We start from the raw sequence: 27,146 nt of genomic DNA on the forward strand, positions 1-27,146 counted from the left end.
AACCTAACCCTAACCCTAACCCTAACCCTACCCTAACCAGAACTCTAACACTACCCGAACTCTAACCCTAACCCTAACCTGAACCTGAATCCCAATCCAAACCCTAACCCTAACCCTAACCCGAACTCTAACCGTAACCCTAACCCTAACACTAACCCTAACCCGAACCCTAACCCTAAACCGAACCCTAACACTAACACTAACGCTAACCCTAACCCGAACCCTAACCCTAACCCTAACCCTAACTCTAAACCGAAACCTAAACCTAACCCGAACCCTAGCCCTAACACGAATCCCTAACCGGAAGCCAAACCCGAACCGCTAACCCGAACCCGAACCCTAAACTGAACCCTAACCCTAACCCGAACGCTAACCCTAACCCTAACCCTAACCCTACCCGAACCCTAACCGTAACCCTAACCTGAACCCAAACCCAAATCCAAAGCCTAACCCTAACGCAAACCCTGACCCGAACGCTAACCCTAACCCTAACCCTAAACCGAACCCGAACCCTAACCCTAACCCGAACCCTAACCCTAACCGTAACCCTAACCCTAACCCTAACCCTAACCATAACCCGAACCCGAAACCTAACCCTACCCAAACCCAAACCCTAGCCCTAACCTGAACCTGAACCCGAATCCAAACCCTAACCCTAACCCAAACCCTAACCCGAACTCTAAACCTAACCCTAACCCTAACAATAACCCTAACCCTAACCCTAACCCAAAACCTAACCCAAACCCAAACCCTAAACCTCACTCTAACCCTAACCCGAACCCTAACCCTAACCCTAACCCGAACCCTAACCCTAACCCTAACCCTAACCCTAACCTGAACCCTAACCCTAACCCTAAACCTAAACCAAACAGTAACACTAACCCTAACCCTAACGCTAACCAGAACCCTAACCATAACCCTAACCCTAACCCTAACCTGACCGAACCCAATCCCGAACCCGAACCCTAACCCGAACCCGAACCCTAACCTGAACCCTAACCCTAACCCGAACGCTAACCCTAACCCGAACCCTAACCCTACCCGAACCCTAACCCTAACCCTAACCTGAACCCAAACCCAAATCCAAAGCCTAACCCTAAACCAAACCCTGACACGAACTCTAACCCTAACCCTAACCCTAAACCGAACCCGAACCCTAACCCTAACCCGAACCCTAACCCTAACCCTAACCGTAACCCTAACCCTAACCCTAACCATAACCCAAACCCGAAACCTAACCCTACCCAAACCCAAACCCTAGCCCTAACCTGAACCTGAACCCGAATCCAAACCCTAACCCTAACCAAAACCCTAACCCGAACTCTAAACCTAACCCTAACCCTAACAATAACCCTAACCCTAACCCTAACCCAAAACCTAACCCAAACCCAAACCCTAAACCTCACTCTAACCCTAACCCGAACCCTAACCCTAACCCGAACCCTAACCCTAACCCTAACCCGAACCCGAACCCTAGCCCTAACGGGAATCCCTAACCCGAAGCCAAACCCGAACCCCTAACCCGAACCCTAACCCTAACCCGAAACCTAGCCCTAACCCGAACCCGAATCCTAACCGGAACTCTAACCCTAACCCTAACCATACACGAAATATAACCGTAAACCTAACCCTAACCCAAAACCTAACCCTAACAGTAACCTTAACCCTAACCCGAACCCTAACCCTAACCTGCACCCTAAACCTAACCCTAACCCTAAACCAAACAGTAACCCTAACCCTAACGCTAACCCGAACCCTAACCATAACCCTAACCCTAACCCTAACCTGAAACCGAACCCAATCCAAACCCGAACCCTAACCCGAACCCGAACCCTAACCTGAACCCTAACCCTAAACCGGACTCTAACCCTAACCCTAACCATAACCCGAACCCGAACCGTAACCCTACCTCAACCCTAACCCTAACCCTAACCTGAACCCGAAACCGAATCCAAACCCTAACCCTAACCCAAACCCTACCCGAACTCTAACCCTAACCCTAACCCTACCCCTAACCCGAACCCGAACCCTAACCCGAACCCGAACCCTAACCCTAACCTGAACCCTAACCCTAACCCTAAACCTAAACCAAAGAGTAACACTAACCCTAACCCTAACGCTAACCCGAACCCTAACCATAACCCTAACCCTAACCCTAACCTGACCGAACCCAATCCCGAACCCGAACCCTAACCCGAACCTGAACCCTAACCTGAACCCTAACCCTAATCCGAACGCTAACCCTAACCCTAAACCTAACCCTAACCATAACCCGAACCCGAACCCTAACCCTACACGAACCCTAACCCTAACCCTAACCTGAACCCGAACCCGAACCCTAACCCTAACCCTAACCCTAACCCTAATCCTAACCTTAACCTGAACCCTAAACCTTACCCGAACCCTAACCCTAACCCTAACAGTAACCCTAACCCTAACCATAACCCGAACCCGAACCCTAACCATACCCGAACCCTAACCCTAACTCTAACCTGAACCAGAATCCGAATCCAACCCTAACCGTAACCCTAACCCTAACCCGAACCCTAACCCGAACCTGATCCCTTACCCGAACCCTAACCCTAAGCCTAACCCTAACCCTAACCCTAACCCTAACCCTAACCCTACCCGAACCCTAACCCTAACCCTAACCCTAACCCTAACCCTAACCCGAACTCTAACCCTACCTGAACCCTAACCCTAACCCTAACCTAAACCCAAACCCGAATCCAAAGCCTAACCCTAACCCAAACCCTGACCCGAACTCTAACCCTAACCCTAACCCTAACCCTAACCCGAACTCTAACCCTACCCTACCCCTAACCCTAACCCTACCCTAACACTGACCCTAACCCTAACCCTAACACTAACCCTAACCCTAACCCTAACCCTAAAACTAACCCTATCCCTAACCTGAACCCTAACCCTAACCTTAACCCGACCCGAAACCGAATCGTATCCCTAACCCTAACCGTAACCCTAACCCTAACCCTAACCCAAAACCTAACCCAAACCCAAACCCTAAACCTCACTCTAACCCTAACCCGAACCCTAACCCTAACACTAAACCTAACCCTAACCCTAACCCGAACCCTAGCCCTAACCCGAACCCGAACAGTAACCTGAACCCTAACCCTAAACCGGACCCTAAACCTAACCCTAACCGTAACCCTAACCCTAACCCTAACCCTAACCCAAACCCTACCCGAACTCTAACCCTAACCCTAACCCTACCACTAACCCGAAACCGAACCCTAACCCTAACCCGAAACCGAACCCTAACAGTAACCTTAACCCTAACACGAATCCTAACCCTAACCTGCACCCTAAACCTAACTCTAACCCTAAACCAAACAGTAACCCTAACCCTAACCCTAACGCTAACCCGAACCCTAACCATAACCCTAACCCTAACCCTAACCTGAAACTGAACCCAATCCGAACCCGAACCCTAACCCGAATCCGAACCCTAACCTGAACCCTAACCCTAAACCGGACCCTAAACCTAACCCTAACCGTAACCCTAACCCTAACCCTAACCCTAACCCAAACCCTACCCGAACTCTAACCCTAACCCTAACCCTACCACTAACCCGAAACGAACCCTAACCCTAACCCGAAACCGAACCCTAATCCGAACCTGAACCCTAACGGTAACCCTAAACCTAAACCAAACAGTAACACTAACCCTAACCCTAACGCTAACCCGAACCCTAACCATAACCTTAACCCTAACCCTAACCTGACCGAACCCAATACCGAACCCGAACCCTGACCCGAACCCGAACCCTAACCTGAACCCTAACCCTAACCCGAACCCTAACCCTAACCCTAACCCTAACCATAACCCGAACGCGAACCCTAACCCTACCCGAACCCTAACCCTAACCCTAACCTGAAACCGAACCCGAAACCAAACCCTAACCCTAACCCAAACCCTAACCCGAACTCTAACCCTAACCCTAACCCTAACCCTAACCCTAACCCTAACCCTAACCCTAACCTAACCCTAACCGTAACCCTAACCCTAACCCTAACCCTAACCATAACCCGAACGCGAACCCTAACCCTACCCGAACCCTAACCCTAACCCTAACCTGAAACCGAACCCGAAACCAAACCCTAACCCTAACCCAAACCCTAACCCGAACTCTAACCCTAACCCTAACCCTAACCCTAACCCTAACCTTAACCTGAACCCTAAACCTAATCCGAACCCTAACCCTAACCCTACCCGTAACCCTAACCCTAACCCTAACCATAACCCGAACCCGAACCCTAACCCTACCCAAACCCTAACCCTAATTCTAACCTGAACCAGAATCCGAATCCAAATCCTAACTGTAACCCTAACCCTAACCCTAACCCTAACACTAACACTAACCCTAACCCTAACCCGACCCTAACCCTATCCCTATCCCTAACCTGAACCCTAACCCTAACCTTAACCCGACCCGAAACCGAATCGTAACCCTAACCCTAACCGTAACCCTAACCCTAACCCTAACCCAAAACCTAACCCAAACCCAAACCCTAAACCTCACTCTAACCCTAACCCGAACCCTAACCCTAATACTAACCCTAACCCTAACTCGAACCCTAACCCTAACCCTAACCCTAACCCTATCCCTAACCTGAACCCTAACCCTAACCTTAACCCGACCCGAAACCGAATCGTAACCCTAACCCTAACCGTAACCCTAACCCTAACCCTAACCCAAAACCTAACCCAAACCCAAACCCTAAACCTCACTCTAACCCTAACCCGAACCCTAACCCTAATACTAACCCTAACCCTAACCCAAACCCTAACCCTAACCCTAACCCTAACCCTAACACTAAGCCTAACCCTAACCCGACCCTAACCCTAACCCTATCCCTAACCGGAACCCTAACCCTAACCTTAACCCGACCCGAAACCGAATCGTAACCCTAACCCTAACCGTAATCCTAACCCTAACCCTAACCCAAAACCTAACCCAAACCCAAACCCTAAACCTCACTCTAACCCTAACCGGAACCCTAACCCTAATACTAACCCTAACCCGAACCCTAACCCTAACCCTAACCCTAACCCTAACCCGAACCCTAGCCCTAACGGGAATCCCTAACCCGAAGCCAAACCCGAACCCCTAACCCGAACCCTAACCCTAACCCGAACCCTAGCCCTAACCCGAACCCGAATCCTAACCGGAACTCTAACCCTAACCCTAACCATACCCGAAATATAACCGTAAACCTAACCCTAAGCCAAAACCTAACCCTAACAGTAACCTTAACCCTAACCCGAAACCTAACCCTAACCTGAACCCTAACTCTAAACCGTACCCTAAACCTAACCCTAATCGTAACCCTAACCCTAACCATAACCATAACCCGAACCCGAACCGTAACCCTAACCCGAACCCTAACCCTAATACTAACCCTAACCCTAACCCTAACCCTAACCCGAATCCAAACCCTAACCCTAACCCAAACCCTACCCGAACTCTAACCCTAACCCTAACCTTACCCCTAACCCAAACCCGAACCGTAACCCTAACCCGAACACGAATCCTAACCCTAACCTGAACCCTAACCCTAACCCTAAACCTAAACCAAACAGTAACACTAACCCAAACCCTAACGCTAACCCGAACCCTAACCATAACCCTAACCCTAACCCTAACCTGACCGAACCCAATCCCGAACCCGAACCCTAACCCGAAACCGAACCCTAACCTGAACCCTAACCCTAATCTGAACCCTAACCCTAACCCTAACCCTAACCCTAATACTAACCCTAACCCTAACCCGAACCCTAACCCTAACCCTAATCCGAACGCTAACCCTAACCCTAAACCTAACCCTAACCATAACCCGAACCCGAACCCTAACCCTACACGAACCCTAACCCTAACCCTAACCTGAACCCGAACCCGAACCCTAACCCTAACCCTAACCCTAACCCTAATCCTAACCTTAACCTGAACCCTAAACCTTACCCGAACCCTAACCCTAACCCTAACCGTAACCCTAACCCTAACCCTAACCCTAACCCTAGCCCTAACCCTAACCCTACCCTAACACTAACCCTAACCCTAACCCTAACAATAACCCTAACCCTAACCCTAACCCAAAACCTAACCCAAACCCAAACCCTAAACCTCACTCTAATCCTAACCCAAACCCTAACCCTAACACTAAACCTAACCCTAACCCGAACTCTAACCCTGACCCTAACCCTAACCCGAACCCTAGCCCTAAGGCGAATCACTAACCCGAAGCCAAACCCGAACCCCTAACCCGAACCCTAACCCTAACCCGAACCCTAGCCCTAACCCGAACCCGAATCCTAACCGGAACTCTAACCCTAACCCTAACCCTACCCGAAATATAACCGTAAACCTAACCCTAACCCAAAACCTAACCCTAACAGTAACCTTAACCCTAACACGAATCCTAACCCTAACCTGCACCCTAAACCTAACTCTAACCGTAAACCAAACAGTAACCCTAACCCTAACCCTAACGCTAACCCGAACCCTAACCATAACCCTAACCCTAACCCTAACCTGAAACCGAACCCAATCCGAACCCGAACCCTAACCCGAACCCGAACCCTAACCTGAACCCTAACACTAAACCGGACCCTAAACCTAACCCTAAACGTAAACCTAAACCTAACCCTAACCCTAACCCTAACCCAAACCTTACCCGAACTCTAACCCTAACCCTAACCCTACCACTAACCCGAACCCGAACCCTAACCCTAACCCGAAACCGAACCCTAACCCAAACCTGAACCCTAACCGTAACCCTAAACCTAAACCAAATAGTAACACTAACCCTAACCCTAACGCTAACCCTAACCCTAACCCTAACCCTAACCCTAACCTGAACCAGAATCCGAATCCAACCCTAACCGTAACCCTAACCCTAACCCGAACCCTAACCCTAACCCTAACCCTAACCCTAGCCCTAACCCTAACCCTACCCTAACCCTAACCCTAACCCTAAACCTAACACTAACCCTAACCCTAACCCTCCCTAACCCTAACCCTACCCTAACCCTCCCTAACCCTAACCCTACCCTAACCCTAACCCTAACCCTAACCCTAACCCTAACCCTAACACTAACCTAACCCTTACCCGACCCTAACCCTAACCCGATCCCTAACCTGAACCCTAACCCTAACCTTAACCCGACCCGAAACCGAATCGCAACCCTAACCCTAACCTTAACCCTAACCCTAACCCTAACCCAAAACCTAACCCAAACCCAAACCCGAAACCTCACTCTAACCCTAACCCGAACCCTAACCCTAACACTAACCCTAACCTGAACCCTAACCCTAACCTGAACCCTAACCCTAACCCTAACCGTAACCCGAACCCGAACCCTAACCCTACCCGAACCCTAACCGTAACCCTAACCTGAACCCAAACCCAAATCCAAAGCCTAACCCTAACCCAAACCCTGACCTGAACTCTAACACTAACCCAAACCCTAAACCGAACCCGAACCCTAACCCTAACCCAAACCCTAACCCGAACTCCAAACCTAACCCTAACCCTAACAATAACCCTAACCCTAACCCTAACCCAAAACCTAACCCAAACCCAAACCCTAAACCTCACTCTAACCCTAACCCGAACCCTAACCCTAACCCTAACCCGAACCCTAACCCTAACCCTAACCCTAACCCTAAACCGAACCCTAGCCCTAACGGGAATCCCTATCCCGAAGCCAAACCCGAACCCCTAACCCGAACCCTAACCCTAACCCGAAACCTAGCCCTAACCCGAACCCGAATCCTAACCGGAACTCTAACCCTAACCCTAACCATACACGAAATATAACCGTAAACCTAACCCTAACCCAAAACCTAACCCTAACAGTAACCTTAACCCTAACCCGAACCCTAACCCTAACCTGCACCCTAAACCTAACCCTAACCCTAAACCAAACAGTAACCCTAACCCTAACGCTAACCCGAACCCTATCCATAACCCTAACCCTAACCCTAACCTGAAACCGAACCCAATCCGAACCCGAAACCTAACCCGAACCCGAACCCTAACCTGAAACCTAACCCTAAACCGGACTCTAACCCTAACCCTAACCATAACCCGAACCCGAACTCTAACCCTACCTGAACCCTAACCCTAACCCTAACCTGAACCCGAACCCGAATCCAAACCCTAACCCTAACCCAAACCCTACCCGAACTCTAACCCTAACCCTAACCGTACCCCTATCCCGAACCCAAACCCTAACCCGAACCCGAACCCTAACCCTAACCTGAACCCTAACCCTAACCCTAAACCTAAACCAAACAGTAAAACTAACCCTAACCCTAACGCTAACCCGAACCCTAACCATAACCCTAACCCTAACCCTAACCTGACCGAACCCAATCCCGAACCCCAACCCTAACCCGAACCCGAACCCTAAACTGAACCCTAACCCTAACCCGAACGCTAACCCTAACCCTAACCCTAACCCTACCCGAACCCTAACCCTAACCCTAACCTGAACCCAAACCCAAATCCAAAGCCTAACCCTAACCCAAACCCTGACACGAACTCTAACCCTAACCCTAACCCTAAACCGAACCCGAACCCTAACCCTAACCCGAACCCTAACCCTAACCCTAACCGTAACCCTAACCCTAACCCTAACCATAACCCAAACCCGAAACCTAACCCTACCCAAACCCAAACCCTAGCCCTAACCTGAACCTGAACCCGAATCCAAACCCTAACCCTAACCCAAACCCTAACCCGAACTCTAAACCTAACCCTAACCCTAACAATAACCCTAACCCTAACCCTAACCCAAAACCTAACCCAAACCCAAACCCTAAACCTCACTCTAACCCTAACCCGAACCCTAACCCTAACCCTAACCCGAACCCTAACCCTAACCCTAACCCTAACCCTAACCTGAACCCTAACCCTAACCCTAAACCTAAACCAAACAGTAACACTAACCCTAACCCTAACGCTAACCAGAACCCTAACCATAACCCTAACCCTAACCCTAACCTGACCGAACCCAATCCCGAACCCGAACCCTAACCCGAACCCGAACCCTAACCTGAACCCTAACCCTAACCCGAACGCTAACCCTAACCCTAACCCTAACCCTACCCGAACCCTAACCCTAACCCTAACCTGAACCCAAACCCAAATCCAAAGCCTAACCCTAAACCAAACCCTGACACGAACTCTAACCCTAACCCTAACCCTAAACCGAACCCGAACCCTAACCCTAACCCGAACCCTAACCCTAACCCTAACCGTAACCCTAACCCTAACCCTAACCATAACCCAAACCCGAAACCTAACCCTACCCAAACCCAAACCCTAGCCCTAACCTGAACCTGAACCCGAATCCAAACCCTAACCCTAACCCAAACCCTAACCCGAACTCTAAACCTAACCCTAACCCTAACAATAACCCTAACCCTAACCCTAACCCTAACCTGAACCCGAAACCGAATCCAAACCCTAACCCTAACCCAAACCCTACCCGAACTCTAACCCTAACCCTAACCCTACCCCTAACCCGAACCCGAACCCTAACCCGAACCCGAACCCTAACCCTAACCTGAACCCTAACCCTAACCCTAAACCTAAACCAAACAGTAACACTAACCCTAACCCTAACGCTAACCCGAACCCTAACCATAACCCTAACCCTAACCCTAACCTGACCGAACCCAATCCCGAACCCGAACCCTAACCCGAACCTGAACCCTAACCTGAACCCTAACCCTAATCCGAACGCTAACCCTAACCCTAAACCTAACCCTAACCATAACCCGAACCCGAACCCTAACCCTACACGAACGCTAACCCTAACCCTAACCTGAACCCGAACCCGAACCCTAACCCTAACCCTAACCCTAATCCTAACCTTAACCTGAACCCTAAACCTTACCCGAACCCTAACCCTAACCCTAACCATAACCCTAACCCTAACCCTAACCCTAACCCGAACCCGAACCCTAACCATACCCGAACCCTAACCCTAACCCTAACCTGAACCAGAATCCGAATCCAACCCTAACCGTAACCCTAACCCTAACCCGAACCCTAACCCGAACCCGATCCCTTACCCGAACCCTAACCCTAAGCCTAACCCTAACCCTAACCCTAACCCTAACCCTACCCGAACCCTAACCCTAACCCTAACCCTAACCCTAACCCTAACGCTAACACTAACCCTAACCCAAACCCGAGCCCTTACCCGAAACCTAACCCTAACCCTAACCCTAACCCTAACCCTAACCCGAACTCTAACCCTACCTGAACCCTAACCCTAACCCTAACCTAAACCCAAACCCGAATCCAAAGCCTAACCCTAACCCAAACCCTGACCCGAACTCTAACCCTAACCCTAACCCTAACCCTAACCCGAACCCGAACCCGAACTCTAACCCTACCCTACCCCTAACCCTAACCCTACCCTAACACTAACCCTAACCCTAACCCTAACCCTAACCCTAACCCGACCCTAAAACTAACCCTATCCCTAACCTGAACCCTAACCCTAACCTTAACCCGACCCGAAACCGAATCGTATCCCTAACCCTAACCGTAACCCTAACCCTAACCCTAACCCAAAACCTAACCCAAACCCAAACCCTAAACCTCACTCTAACCCTAACCCGAACCCTAACCCTAACACTAAACCTAACCCTAACCCGAACTCTAACCCTAACCCTAACCCTAACCCGAACCCTAGCCCTAACGCGAATCACTAACCCGAAGCAAAACCCGAACCCCTAATCCGAACCCTAGCCCTAACCCGAACCCGAACAGTAACCTGAACCCTAACCCTAAACCGGACCCTAAACCTAACCCTAACCGTAACCCTAACCCTAACCCTAACCCTAACCCAAACCCTACCCGAACTCTAACCCTAACCCTAACCCTACCACTAACCCGAAACCGAACCCTAACCCTAACCCGAAACCGAACCCTAACAGTAACCTTAACCCTAACACGAATCCTAACCCTAACCTGCACCCTAAACCTAACTCTAACCCTAAACCAAACAGTAACCCTAACCCTAACCCTAACGCTAACCCGAACCCTAACCATAACCCTAACCCTAACCCTAACCTGAAACTGAACCCAATCCGAACCCGAACCCTAACCCGAATCCGAACCCTAACCTGAACCCTAACCCTAAACCGGACCCTAAACCTAACCCTAACCGTAACCCTAACCCTAACCCTAACCCTAACCCAAACCCTACCCGAACTCTAACCCTAACCCTAACCCTACCACTAACCCGAAACGAACCCTAACCCTAACCCGAAACCGAACCCTAATCCGAACCTGAACCCTAACGGTAACCCTAAACCTAAACCAAACAGTAACACTAACCCTAACCCTAACGCTAACCCGAACCCTAACCATAACCTTAACCCTAACCCTAACCTGACCGAACCCAATCCCGAACCCGAACCCTGACCCGAACCCGAACCCTAACCTGAACCCTAACCCTAACCCGAACCCTAACCCTAACCCTAACCATAACCCGAACGCGAACCCTAACCCTACCCGAACCCTAACCCTAACCCTAACCTGAAACCGAACCCGAAACCAAACCCTAACCCTAACCCAAACCCTAACCCGAACTCTAACCCTAACCCTAACCCTAACCCTAACCCTAACCTTAACCTGAACCCTAAACCTAATCCGAACCCTAACCCTAACCCTACCCGTAACCCTAACCCTAACCCTAACCATAACCCGAACCCGAACCCTAACTCTACCCAAACCCTAACCCTAACCTGAACCAGAATCCGAATCCAAATCCTAACTGTAACCCTAACCCTAACCCTAACACTAACCCTAACCCTAACCCGAACCTAACCCTAACCCTATCCCTAACCTGAACCCTAACCCTAACCTTAACCCGACCCGAAACCGAATCGTAACCCTAACCCTAACCGTAACCCTAACCCTAACCCTAACCCAAAACCTAAACCAAACCCAAACCCTAAACCTCACTCTAACCCTAACCCGAACCCTAACCCTAATACTAACCATAACCCTAACTCGAACCCTAACCCTAACCCTAACCCTAACCCTAACCCTAACCCTATCCCTAACCTGAACCCTAACCCTAACCTTAACCCGACCCGAAACCGAATCGTAACCCTAACCCTAACCGTAACCCTAACCCTAACCCTAACCCAAAACCTAACCCAAACCCAAACCCTAAACCTCACTCTAACCCTAACCCGAACCCTAACCCTAATACTAACCCTAACCCTAACCCGAACCCTAACCCTAACCCTAACCCTAACCCTAACACTAAGCCTAACCCTAACCCGACCCTAACCCTAACCCTATCCCTAACCTGAACCCTAACCCTAACCTTAACCCGACCCGAAACCGAATCGTAACCCTAACCCTAACCGTAATCCTAACCCTAACCCTAACCCAAAACCTAACCCAAACCCAAACCCTAAACCTCACTCTAACCCTAACCGGAACCCTAACCCTAACCCTAACCCTAACCCTAACCCTAATACTAACCCTAACCCGAACCCTAACCCTAACCCTAACCCTAACCCTAACCCGAACCCTAGCCCTAACGGGAATCCCTAACCCGAAGCCAAACCCGAACCCCTAACCCGAACCCTAACCCTAACCCGAACCCTAGCCCTAACCCGAACCCGAATCCTAACCGGAACTCTAACCCTAACCCTAACCATACCCGAAATATAACCGTAAACCTAACCCTAAGCCAAAACCTAACCCTAACAGTAACCTTAACCCTAACCCGAACCCTAACCCTAACCTGAACCCTAACTCTAAACCGGACCCTAAACCTAACCCTAATCGTAACCCTAACCCTAACCATAACCATAACCCGAACCCGAACCGTAACCCTAACCCGAACCCTAACCCTAATACTAACCCTAACCCTAACCCGAACCCGAACCCTAACCCTAACCCTAACCCTAACCCGAATCCAAACCCTAACCCTAACCCAAACCCTACCCGAACTCTAACCCTAACCCTAACCTTACCCCTAACCCAAACCCGAACCGTAACCCTAACCCGAACACGAATCCTAACCCTAACCTGAACCCTAACCCTAACCCTAAACCTAAACCAAACAGTAACACTAACCCAAACCCTAACGCTAACCCGAACCCTAACCATAACCCTAACCCTAACCCTAACCTGACCGAACCCAATCCCGAACCCGAACCCTAACCCGAAACCGAACCCTAACCTGAACCCTAACCCTAATCTGAACCCTAACCCTAACCCTAACCCTAACCCTAATACTAACCCTAACCCTAACCCGAACTCTAACCCTAACCCTAATCCGAACGCTAACCCTAACCCTAAACCTAACCCTAACCATAACCCGAACCCGAACCCTAACCCTACACGAACCCTAACCCTAACCCTAACCTGAACCCGAACCCGAACCCTAACCCTAACCCTAACCCTAACCCTAATCCTAACCTTAACCTGAACCCTAAACCTTACCCGAACCCTAACCCTAACCCTAACCGTAACGCTAACCCTAACCCTAACCCTAACCCTAGCCCTAACCCTAACCCTACCCTAACACTAACCCTAACCCTAACCCTAACAATAACCCTAACCCTAACCCTAACCCAAAACCTAACCCAAACCCAAACCCTAAACCTCACTCTAATCCTAACCCAAACCCTAACCCTAACACTAAACCTAACCCTAACCCGAACTCTAACCCTAACCCTAACCCGAACCCTAGCCCTAAGGCGAATCACTAACCCGAAGCCAAACCCGAACCCCTAACCCGAACCCTAACCCTAACCCGAACCCTAGCCCTAACCCGAACCCGAATCCTAACCGGAACTCTAACCCTAACCCTAACCCTACCCGAAATATAACCGTAAACCTAACCCTAACCCAAAACCTAACCCTAACAGTAACCTTAACCCTAACACGAATCCTAACCCTAACCTGCACCCTAAACCTAACTCTAACCCTAAACCAAACAGTAACCCTAACCCTAACCCTAACGCTAACCCGAACCCTAACCATAACCCTAACCCTAACCCTAACCTGAAACCGAACCCAATCCGAACCCGAACCCTAACCCGAACCCGAACCCTAACCTGAACCCTAACCCTAAACCGGACCCTAAACCTAACCCTAAACGTAAACCTAAACCTAACCCTAACCCTAACCCTAACCCAAACCTTACCCGAACTCTAACCCTAACCCTAACCCTACCACTAACCCGAACCCGAACCCTAACCCTAACCCGAAACCGAACCCTAACCCAAACCTGAACCCTAACCGTAACCCTAAACCTAAACCAAACAGTAACACTAACCCTAACCCTAACGCTAACCCGAACCCTAACCATAACCTTAACCCTAACCCTAACCTGACCGAACCCAATCCCGAACCCGAACCCTAACCCGAACCCGAACCCTAACCTGAACCCTAACCCTAACCCGAACCCTAACCCGAACCCTAACCCTAACCATAACCCGAACCCGAACCCTAACCCTAACCCTAAACCTAACCCTAATCCAAACCTTAACCTGAACCCTAAACCTAACCCGAACCCTAACCCTAACCCTAACCGTAACCCTAACCCTAACCCTAACCATAACCCGAACCCGAACCCTAACCCTACCCGAACCCTAACCCTAACCCTAACCTGAACCAGAATCCGAATCCAACCCTAACCGTAACCCTAACCCTAACCCGAACCCTAACCCTAACCCTAACCCTAACCCTAGCCCTAACCCTAACCCTACCCTAACCCTAACCCTAACCCTAAACCTAACACTAACCCTAACCCTAACCCTCCCTAACCCTAACCCTACCCTAACCCTCCCTAACCCTAACCCTACCCTAACCCTAACCCTAACCATACCCTAACCCTAACCCTAACCCTAACCCTAACACTAACCTAACCCTTACCCGACCCTAACCCTAACCCGATCCCTAACCTGAACCCTAACCCTAACCTTAACCCGACCCGAAACCGAATCGCAACCCTAACCCTAACCTTAACCCTAACCCTAACCCTAACCCAAAACCTAACCCAAACCCAAACCCGAAACCTCACTCTAACCCTAACCCGAACCCTAACCCTAACACTAACCCTAACCTGAACCCTAACCCTAACCTGAACCCTAACCCTAACCCTAACCGTAACCCGAACCCGAACCCTAACCCTACCCGAACCCTAACCGTAACCCTAACCTGAACCCAAACCCAAATCCAAAGCCTAACCCTAACCCAAACCCTGACCTGAACTCTAACACTAACCCTAACCCTAAACCGAACCCGAACCCTAACCCTAATCCGAACCCTAACCCTAACCCTAACCGTAACCCTAACCCTAAACCTAACCATAACCCGAACCCGAAACCTAACCCTACCCAAACCCAAAGCCTAGCCCTAACCTGAACCTGAACCCGAATCCAAACCCTAACCCTAACCCAAACCCTAACCCGAACTCCAAACCTAACCCTAACCCTAACAATAACCCTAACCCTAACCCTAACCCAAAACCTAACCCAAACCCAAACCCTAAACCTCACTCTAACCCTAACCCGAACCCTAACCCTAACCCTAACCCGAACCCTAACCCTAACCCTAACCCTAACCCTAAACCGAACCCTAGCCCTAACGGGAATCCCTATCCCGAAGCCAAACCCGAACCCCTAACCCGAACCCTAACCCTAACCCGAAACCTAGCCCTAACCCGAACCCGAATCCTAACCGGAACTCTAACCCTAACCCTAACCATACACGAAATATAACCGTAAACCTAACCCTAACCCAAAACCTAACCCTAACAGTAACCTTAACCCTAACCCGAACCCTAACCCTAACCTGCACCCTAAACCTAACCCTAACCCTAAACCAAACAGTAACCCTAACCCTAACGCTAACCCGAACCCTATCCATAACCCTAACCCTAACCCTAACCTGAAACCGAACCCAATCCGAACCCGAAACCTAACCCGAACCCGAACCCTAACCTGAACCCTAACCCTAAACCGGACTCTAACCCTAACCCTAACCATAACCCGAACCCGAACTCTAACCCTACCTGAACCCTAACCCTAACCCTAACCTGAACCCGAACCCGAATCCAAACCCTAACCCTAACCCAAACCCTACCCGAACTCTAACCCTAACCCTAACCGTACCCCTATCCCGAACCCAAACCCTAACCCGAACCCGAACCCTAACCCTAACCTGAACCCTAACCCTAACCCTAAACCTAAACCAAACAGTAACACTAACCCTAACCCTAACGCTAACCCGAACCCTAACCATAACCCTAACCCTAACCCTAACCTGACCGAACCCAATCCCGAACCCGAACCCTAACCCGAACCCGAACCCTAAACTGAACCCTAACCCTAACCCGAACGCTAACCCTAACCCTAACCCTAACCCTACCCGAACCCTAACCCTAACCCTAACCTGAACCCAAACCCAAATCCAAAGCCTAACCCTAACCCAAACCCTGACACGAACTCTAACCCTAACCCTAACCCTAAACCGAACCCGAACCCTAACCCTAACCCGAACGCTAACCCTAACCCTAACCGTAACCCTAACCCTAACCCTAACCATAACCCAAACCCGAAACCTAACCCTACCCAAACCCAAACCCTAGCCCTAACCTGAACCTGAACCCGAATCCAAACCCTAACCCTAACCCAAACCCTAACCCGAACTCTAAACCTAACCCCAACCCTAACAATAACCCTAACCCTAACCCAAAACCTAACCCAAACCCAAACCCTAAACCTCACTCTAACCCTAACCCGAACCCTAACCCTAACCCTAACCCGAACCCTAACCCTAACCCTAACCCTAACCCTAACCTGAACCCTAACCCTAACCCTAAACCTAAACCAAACAGTAACACTAACCCTAACCCTAACGCTAACCCGAACCCTAACCATAACCCTAACCCTAACCCTAACCTGACCGAACCCAATCCCGAACCCGAACCCTAACCCGAACCCGAACCCTAACCTGAACCCTAACCCTAACCCGAACGCTAACCCTAACCCTAACCCTAACCCTACCCGAACCCTAACCCTAACCCTAACCTGAACCCAAACCCAAATCCAAAGCCTAACCCTAAACCAAACCCTGACACGAACTCTAACCCTAACCCTAACCCTAAACCGAACCCGAACCCTAACCCTAACCCGAACCCTAACCCTAACCCTAACCGTAACCCTAACCCTAACCCTAACCATAACCCAAACCCGAAACCTAACCCTACCCAAACCCAAACCCTAGCCCTAACCTGAACCTGAACCCGAATCCAAACCCTAACCCTAACCCAAACCCTAACCCGAACTCTAAACCTAACCCTAACCCTAACAATAACCCTAACCCTAACCCTAACCCTAACCTGAACCCGAAACCGAATCCAAACCCTAACCCTAACCCAAACCCTACCCGAACTCTAACCCTAACCCTAACCCTACCCCTAACCCGAACCCGAACCCTAACCCGAACCCGAACCCTAACCCTAACCTGAACCCTAACCCTAACCCTAAACCTAAACCAAACAGTAACACTAACCCTAACCCTAACGCTAACCCGAACCCTAACCATAACCCTAACCCTAACCCTAACCTGACCGAACCCAATCCCGAACCCGAACCCTAACCCGAACCTGAACCCTAACCTGAACCCTAACCCTAATCCGAACGCTAACCCTAACCCTAAACCTAACCCTAACCATAACCCGAACCCGAACCCTAACCCTACACGAACGCTAACCCTAACCCTAACCTGAACCTGAACCCGAACCCTAACCCTAACCCTAACCCTAATCCTAACCTTAACCTGAACCCTAAACCTTACCCGAACCCTAACCCTAACCCTAACCATAACCCTAACCCTAACCCTAACCCTAACCCGAACCCGAACCCTAACCATACCCGAACCCTAACCCTAACCCTAACCTGAACCAGAATCCGAATCCAACCCTAACCGTAACCCTAACCCTAACCCGAACCCTAACCCGAACCCGATCCCTTACCCGAACCCTAACCCTAAGCCTAACCCTAACCCTAACCCTAACCCTAACCCTACCCGAACCCTAACCCTAACCCTAACCCTAACCCTAACCCTAACGCTAACACTAACCCTAACCCAAACCCGAGCCCTTACCCGAAACCTAACCCTAACCCTAACCCTAACCCTAACCCTAACCCGAACTCTAACCCTACCTGAACCCTAACCCTAACCCTAACCTAAACCCAAACCCGAATCCAAAGCCTAACCCTAACCCAAACCCTGACCCAAACTCTAACCCTAACCCTAACCCTAACCCTAACCCGAACCCGAACTCTAACCCTACCCTACCCCTAACCCTAACCCTACCCTAACACTAACCCTAACCCTAACCCTAACCCTAACCCTAACCCGACCCTAAAACTAACCCTATCCCTAACCTGAACCCTAACCCTAACCTTAACCCGACCCGAAACCGAATCGTATCCCTAACCCTAACCGTAACCCTAACCCTAACCCTAACCCAAAACCTAACCCAAACCCAAACCCTAAACCTCACTCTAACCCTAACCCGAACCCTAACCCTAACACTAAACCTAACCCTAACCCGAACTCTAACCCTAACCCTAACCCTAACCCGAACCCTAGCCCTAACGCGAATCACTAACCCGAAGCAAAACCCGAACCGCTAATCCGAACCCTAGCCCTAACCCGAACCCGAACAGTAACCTGAACCCTAACCCTAAACCGGACCCTAAACCTAACCCTAACAGTAACCCTAACCCTAACCCTAACCCTAACCCAAACCCTACCCGAACTCTAACCCTAACCCTAACCCTACCACTAACCCGAAACCGAACCCTAACCCTAACCCGAAACCGAACCCTAACAGTAACCTTAACCCTAACACGAATCCTAACCCTAACCTGCACCCTAAACCTAACTCTAACCCTAAACCAAACAGTAACCCTAACCCTAACCCTAACGCTAACCCGAACCCTAACCATAACCCTAACCCTAACCCTAACCTGAAACTGAACCCAATCCGAACCCGAACCCTAACCCGAATCCGAACCCTAACCTGAACCCTAACCCTAAACCGGACCCTAAACCTAACCCTAACCGTAACCCTAACCCTAACCCTAACCCTAACCCAAACCCTACCCGAACTCTAACCCTAACCCTAACCCTACCACTAACCCGAAACGAACCCTAACCCTAACCCGAAACCGAACCCTAATCCGAACCTGAACCCTAACGGTAACCCTAAACCTAAACCAAACAGTAACACTAACCCTAACCCTAACGCTAACCCGAACCCTAACCATAACCTTAACCCTAACCCTAACCTGACCGAACCCAATCCCGAACCCGAACCCTGACCCGAACCCGAACCCTAACCTGAACCCTAACCCTAACCCGAACCCTAACCCTAACCCTAACCCTAACCATAACCCGAACGCGAACCCTAACCCTACCCGAACCCTAACCCTAACCCTAACCTGAAACCGAACCCGAAACCAAACCCTAACCCTAACCCAAACCCTAACCCGAACTCTAACCCTAACCCTAACCCTAACCCTAACCCTAACCTTAACCTGAACCCTAAACCTAATCCGAACCCTAACCCTAACCCTACCCGTAACCCTAACCCTAACCCTAACCATAACCCGAACCCGAACCCTAACTCTACCCAAACCCTAACCCTAACCTGAACCAGAATCCGAATCCAAATCCTAACTGTAACCCTAACCCTAACCCTAACACTAACCCTAACCCTAACCCGAACCTAACCCTAACCCTATCCCTAACCTGAACCCTAACCCTAACCTTAACCCGACCCGAAACCGAATCGTAACCCTAACCCTAACCGTAACCCTAACCCTAACCCTAACCCTAACCCTAACCCTAACCCTAATACTAACCCTAACCCTAACCCGAACCCTAACCCTAACCCTAATCCGAACGCTAACCCTAACCCTAAACCTAACCCTAACCATAACCCGAACCCGAACCCTAACCCTACACGAACCCTAACCCTAACCCTAACCTGAACCCGAACCCGAACCCTAACCCTAACCCTAACCCTAACCCTAATCCTAACCTTAACCTGAACCCTAAACCTTACCCGAACCCTAACCCTAACCCTAACCGTAACCCTAACCCTAACCCTAACCCTAACCCTAGCCCTAACCCTAACCCTACCCTAACACTAACCCTAACCCTAACCCTAACAATAACCCTAACCCTAACCCTAACCCAAAACCTAACCCAAACCCAAACCCTAAACCTCACTCTAATCCTAACCCAAACCCTAACCCTAACACTAAACCTAACCCTAACCCGAACTCTAACCCTGACCCTAACCCTAACCCGAACCCTAGCCCTAAGGCGAATCACTAACCCGAAGCCAAACCCGAACCCCTAACCCGAACCCTAACCCTAACCCGAACCCTAGCCCTAACCCGAACCCGAATCCTAACCGGAACTCTAACCCTAACCCTAACCCTACCCGAAATATAACCGTAAACCTAACCCTAACCCAAAACCTAACCCTAACAGTAACCTTAACCCTAACACGAATCCTAACCCTAACCTGCACCCTAAACCTAACTCTAACCCTAAACCAAACAGTAACCCTAACCCTAACCCTAACGCTAACCCGAACCCTAACCATAACCCTAACCCTAACCCTAACCTGAAACCGAACCCAATCCGAACCCGAACCCTAACCCGAACCCGAACCCTAACCTGAACCCTAACCCTAAACCGGACCCTAAACCTAACCCTAAACGTAAACCTAAACCTAACCCTAACCCTAACCCTAACCCAAACCTTACCCGAACTCTAACCCTAACCCTAACCCTACCACTAACCCGAACCCGAACCCTAACCCTAACCCGAAACCGAACCCTAACCCAAACCTGAACCCTAACCGTAACCCTAAACCTAAACCAAATAGTAACACTAACCCTAACCCTAACGCTAACCCTAACCCTAACCCTAACCCTAACCCTAACCTGAACCAGAATCCGAATCCAACCCTAACCGTAACCCTAACCCTAACCCGAACCCTAACCCTAACCCTAACCCTAACCCTAGCCCTAACCCTAACCCTACCCTAACCCTAACCCTAACCCTAAACCTAACACTAACCCTAACCCTAACCCTCCCTAACCCTAACCCTACCCTAACCCTCCCTAACCCTAACCCTACCCTAACCCTAACCCTAACCCTAACCCTACCCTAACCCTAACCCTAACCCTAACCCTAACACTAACCTAACCCTTACCCGACCCTAACCCTAACCCGATCCCTAACCTGAACCCTAACCCTAACCTTAACCCGACCCGAAACCGAATCGCAACCCTAACCCTAACCTTAACCCTAACCCTAACCCTAACACAAAACCTAACCCAAACCCAAACCCGAAACCTCACTCTAACCCTAACCCGAACCCTAACCCTAACACTAACCCTAACCTGAACCCTAACCCTAACCTGAACCCTAACCCTAACCCTAACCGTAACCCGAACCCGAACCCTAACCCTACCCGAACCCTAACCATAACCCTAACCTGAACCCAAACCCAAATCCAAAGCCTAACCCTAACCCAAACCCTGACCTGAACTCTAACACTAACCCAAACCCTAAACCGAACCCGAACCCTAACCCTAACCCAAACCCTAACCCGAACTCCAAACCTAACCCTAACCCTAACAATAACCCTAACCCTTACCCTAACCCAAAACCTAACCCAAACCCAAACCCTAAACCTCACTCTAACCCTAACCCGAACCCTAACCCTAACCCTAACCCGAACCCTAACCCTAACCCTAACCCTAACCCTAAACCGAACCCTAGCCCTAACGGGAATCCCTATCCCGAAGCCAAACCCGAACCCCTAACCCGAACCCTAACCCTAACCCGAAACCTAGCCCTAACCCGAACCCGAATCCTAACCGGAACTCTAACCCTAACCCTAACCATACACGAAATATAACCGTAAACCTAACCCTAACCCAAAACCTAACCCTAACAGTAACCTTAACCCTAACCCGAACCCTAACCCTAACCTGCACCCTAAACCTAACCCTAACCCTAAACCAAACAGTAACCCTAACCCTAACGCTAACCCGAACCCTATCCATAACCCTAACCCTAACCCTAACCTGAAACCGAACCCAATCCGAACCCGAAACCTAACCCGAACCCGAACCCTAACCTGAAACCTAACCCTAAACCGGACTCTAACCCTAACCCTAACCATAACCCGAACCCGAACTCTAACCCTACCTGAACCCTAACCCTAACCCTAACCTGAACCCGAACCCGAATCCAAACCCTAACCCTAACCCAAACCCTACCCGAACTCTAACCCTAACCCTAACCGTACCCCTATCCCGAACCCAAACCCTAACCCGAACCCGAACCCTAACCCTAACCTGAACCCTAACCCTAACCCTAAACCTAAACCAAACAGTAAAACTAACCCTAACCCTAACGCTAACCCGAACCCTAACCATAACCCTAACCCTAACCCTAACCTGACCGAACCCAATCCCGAACCCCAACCCTAACCCGAACCCGAACCCTAAACTGAACCCTAACCCTAACCCGAACGCTAACCCTAACCCTAACCCTAACCCTACCCGAACCCTAACCCTAACCCTAACCTGAACCCAAACCCAAATCCAAAGCCTAACCCTAACCCAAACCCTGACACGAACTCTAACCCTAACCCTAACCCTAAACCGAACCCGAACCCTAACCCTAACCCGAACCCTAACCCTAACCCTAACCGTAACCCTAACCCTAACCCTAACCATAACCCAAACCCGAAACCTAACCCTACCCAAACCCAAACCCTAGCCCTAACCTGAACCTGAACCCGAATCCAAACCCTAACCCTAACCCAAACCCTAACCCGAACTCTAAACCTAACCCTAACCCTAACAATAACCCTAACCCTAACCCTAACCGTAACCCTAACCCTAACCCTAACCATAACCCAAACCCGAAACCTAACCCTACCCAAACCCAAACCCTAGCCCTAACCTGAACCTGAACCCGAATCCAAACCCTAACCCTAACCCAAACCCTAACCCGAACTCTAAACCTAACCCTAACCCTAACAATAACCCTAACCCTAACCCTAACCCAAAACCTAACCCAAACCCAAACCCTAAACCTCACTCTAACCCTAACCCGAACCCTAACCCTAACCCTAACCCGAACCCTAACCCTAACCCTAACCCTAACCTGAACCCTAACCCTAACCCTAAACCTAAACCAAACAGTAACACTAACCCTAACCCTAACGCTAACCAGAACCCTAACCATAACCCTAACCCTAACCCTAACCTGACCGAACCCAATCCCGAACCCGAACCCTAACCCGAACCCGAACCCTAACCTGAACCCTAACCCTAACCCGAACGCTAACCCTAACCCTAACCCTAACCCTACCCGAACCCTAACCCTAACCCTAACCTGAACCCAAACCCAAATCCAAAGCCTAACCCTAAACCAAACCCTGACACGAACTCTAACCCTAACCCTAACCCTAAACCGAACCCGAACCCTAACCCTAACCCGAACCCTAACCCTAACCCTAACCGTAACCCTAACCCTAACCCTAACCATAACCCAAACCCGAAACCTAACCCTACCCAAACCCAAACCCTAGCCCTAACCTGAACCTGAACCCGAATCCAAACCCTAACCCTAACCCAAACCCTAACCCGAACTCTAAACCTAACCCTAACCCTAACAATAACCCTAACCCTAACCCTAACCCTAACCTGAACCCGAAACCGAATCCAAACCCTAACCCTAACCCAAACCCTACCCGAACTCTAACCCTAACCCTAACCCTACCCCTAACCCGAACCCGAACCCTAACCCGAACCCGAACCCTAACCCTAACCTGAACCCTAACCCTAACCCTAAACCTAAACCAAACAGTAACACTAACCCTAACCCTAACGCTAACCCGAACCCTAACCATAACCCTAACCCTAACCCTAACCTGACCGAACCCAATCCCGAACCCGAACCCTAACCCGAACCTGAACCCTAACCTGAACCCTAACCCTAATCCGAACGCTAACCCTAACCCTAAACCTAACCCTAACCATAACCCGAACCCGAACCCTAACCCTACACGAACGCTAACCCTAACCCTAACCTGAACCCGAACCCGAACCCTAACCCTAACCCTAACCCTAATCCTAACCTTAACCTGAACCCTAAACCTTACCCGAACCCTAACCCTAACCCTAACCATAACCCTAACCCTAACCCTAACCCTAACCCGAACCCGAACCCTAACCATACCCGAACCCTAACCCTAACCCTAACCTGAACCAGAATCCGAATCCAACCCTAACCGTAACCCTAACCCTAACCCGAACCCTAACCCGAACCCGATCCCTTACCCGAACCCTAACCCTAAGCCTAACCCTAACCCTAACCCTAACCCTAACCCTACCCGAACCCTAACCCTAACCCTAACCCTAACCCTAACCCTAACGCTAACACTAACCCTAACCCAAACCCGAGCCCTTACCCGAAACCTAACCCTAACCCTAACCCTAACCCTAACCCTAACCCGAACTCTAACCCTACCTGAACCCTAACCCTAACCCTAACCTAAACCCAAACCCGAATCCAAAGCCTAACCCTAACCCAAACCCTGACCCGAACTCTAACCCTAACCCTAACCCTAACCCTAACCCGAACCCGAACCCGAACTCTAACCCTACCCTACCCCTAACCCTAACCCTACCCTAACACTAACCCTAACCCTAACCCTAACCCTAACCCTAACCCGACCCTAAAACTAACCCTATCCCTAACCTGAACCCTAACCCTAACCTTAACCCGACCCGAAACCGAATCGTATCCCTAACCCTAACCGTAACCCTAACCCTAACCCTAACCCAAAACCTAACCCAAACCCAAACCCTAAACCTCACTCTAACCCTAACCCGAACCCTAACCCTAACACTAAACCTAACCCTAACCCGAACTCTAACCCTAACCCTAACCCTAACCCGAACCCTAGCCCTAACGCGAATCACTAACCCGAAGCAAAACCCGAACCCCTAATCCGAACCCTAGCCCTAACCCGAACCCGAACAGTAACCTGAACCCTAACCCTAAACCGGACCCTAAACCTAACCCTAACCGTAACCCTAACCCTAACCCTAACCCAAACCCTACCCGAACTCTAACCCTAACCCTAACCCTACCACTAACCCGAAACCGAACCCTAACCCTAACCCGAAACCGAACCCTAACAGTAACCTTAACCCTAACACGAATCCTAACCCTAACCTGCACCCTAAACCTAACTCTAACCCTAAACCAAACAGTAACCCTAACCCTAACCCTAACGCTAACCCGAACCCTAACCATAACCCTAACCCTAACCCTAACCTGAAACGGAACCCAATCCGAACCCGAACCCTAACCCGAATCCGAACCCTAACCTGAACCCTAACCCTAAACCGGACCCTAAACCTAACCCTAACCGTAACCCTAACCCTAACCCTAACCCTAACCCAAACCCTACCCGAACTCTAACCCTAACCCTAACCCTACCACTAACCCGAAACGAACCCTAACCCTAACCCGAAACCGAACCCTAATCCGAACCTGAACCCTAACGGTAACCCTAAACCTAAACCAAACAGTAACACTAACCCTAACCCTAACGCTAACCCGAACCCTAACCATAACCTTAACCCTAACCCTAACCTGACCGAACCCAATCCCGAACCCGAACCCTGACCCGAACCCGAACCCTAACCTGAACCCTAACCCTAACCCGAACCCTAACCCTAACCCTAACCCTAACCATAACCCGAACGCGAACCCTAACCCTACCCGAACCCTAACCCTAACCCTAACCTGAAACCGAACCCGAAACCAAACCCTAACCCGAACTCTAACCCTAACCCTAACCCTAACCCTAACCCTAACCTTAACCTGAACCCTAAACCTAATCCGAACCCTAACCCTAACCCTACCCGTAACCCTAACCCTAACCCTAACCATAACCCGAACCCGAACCCTAACTCTACCCAAACCCTAACCCTAACCTGAACCAGAATCCGAATCCAAATCCTAACTGTAACCCTAACCCTAACCCTAACACTAACCCTAACCCTAACCCGAACCTAACCCTAACCCTATCCCTAACCTGAACCCTAACCCTAACCTTAACCCGACCCAAAACCGAATCGTAACCCTAACCCTAACCGTAACCCTAACCCTAACCCTAACCCAAAACCTAACCCAAACCCAAACCCTAAACCTCACTCTAACCCTAACCCGAACCCTAACCCTAATACTAACTATAACCCTAACTCGAACCCTAACCCTAACCCTAACCCTAACCCTAACCCTATCCCTAACCTGAACCCTAACCCTAACCGTAACCCGACCCGAAACCGAATCGTAACCCTAACCCTAACCGTAACCCTAACCCTAACCCTAACCCAAAACCTAACCCAAACCCAAACCCTAAACCTCACTCTAACCCTAACCCGAACCCTAACCCTAATACTAACCCTAACCCTAACCCGAACCCTAACCCTAACCCTAACCCTAACCCTAACACTAAGCCTAACCCTAACCCGACCCTAACCCTAACCCTATCCCTAACCTGAACCCTAACCCTAACCTTAACCCGACCCGAAACCGAATCGTAACCCTAACCCTAACCGTAATCCTAACCCTAACCCTAACCCAAAACCTAACCCAAACCCAAACCCTAAACCTCACTCTAACCCTAACCGGAACCCTAACCCTAATACTAACCCTAACCCGAACCCTAACCCTAACCCTAACCCTAACCCTAACCCGAACCCTAGCCCTAACGGGAATCCCTAACCCGAAGCCAAACCCGAACCCCTAACCCGAACCCTAACCCTAACCCGAACCCTAGCCCTAACCCGAACCCGAATCCTAACCGGAACTCTAACCCTAACCCTAACCATACCCGAAATATAACCGTAAACCTAACCCTAAGCCAAAACCTAACCCTAACAGTAACCTTAACCCTAACCCGAACCCTAACCCTAACCTGAACCCTAACTCTAAACCGG

This window comes from Ursus arctos, unplaced genomic scaffold (genome assembly GCF_023065955.2).
Source record: "Ursus arctos isolate Adak ecotype North America unplaced genomic scaffold, UrsArc2.0 scaffold_6, whole genome shotgun sequence".
NCBI classification, from domain to species: domain Eukaryota; kingdom Metazoa; phylum Chordata; class Mammalia; order Carnivora; family Ursidae; genus Ursus; species Ursus arctos.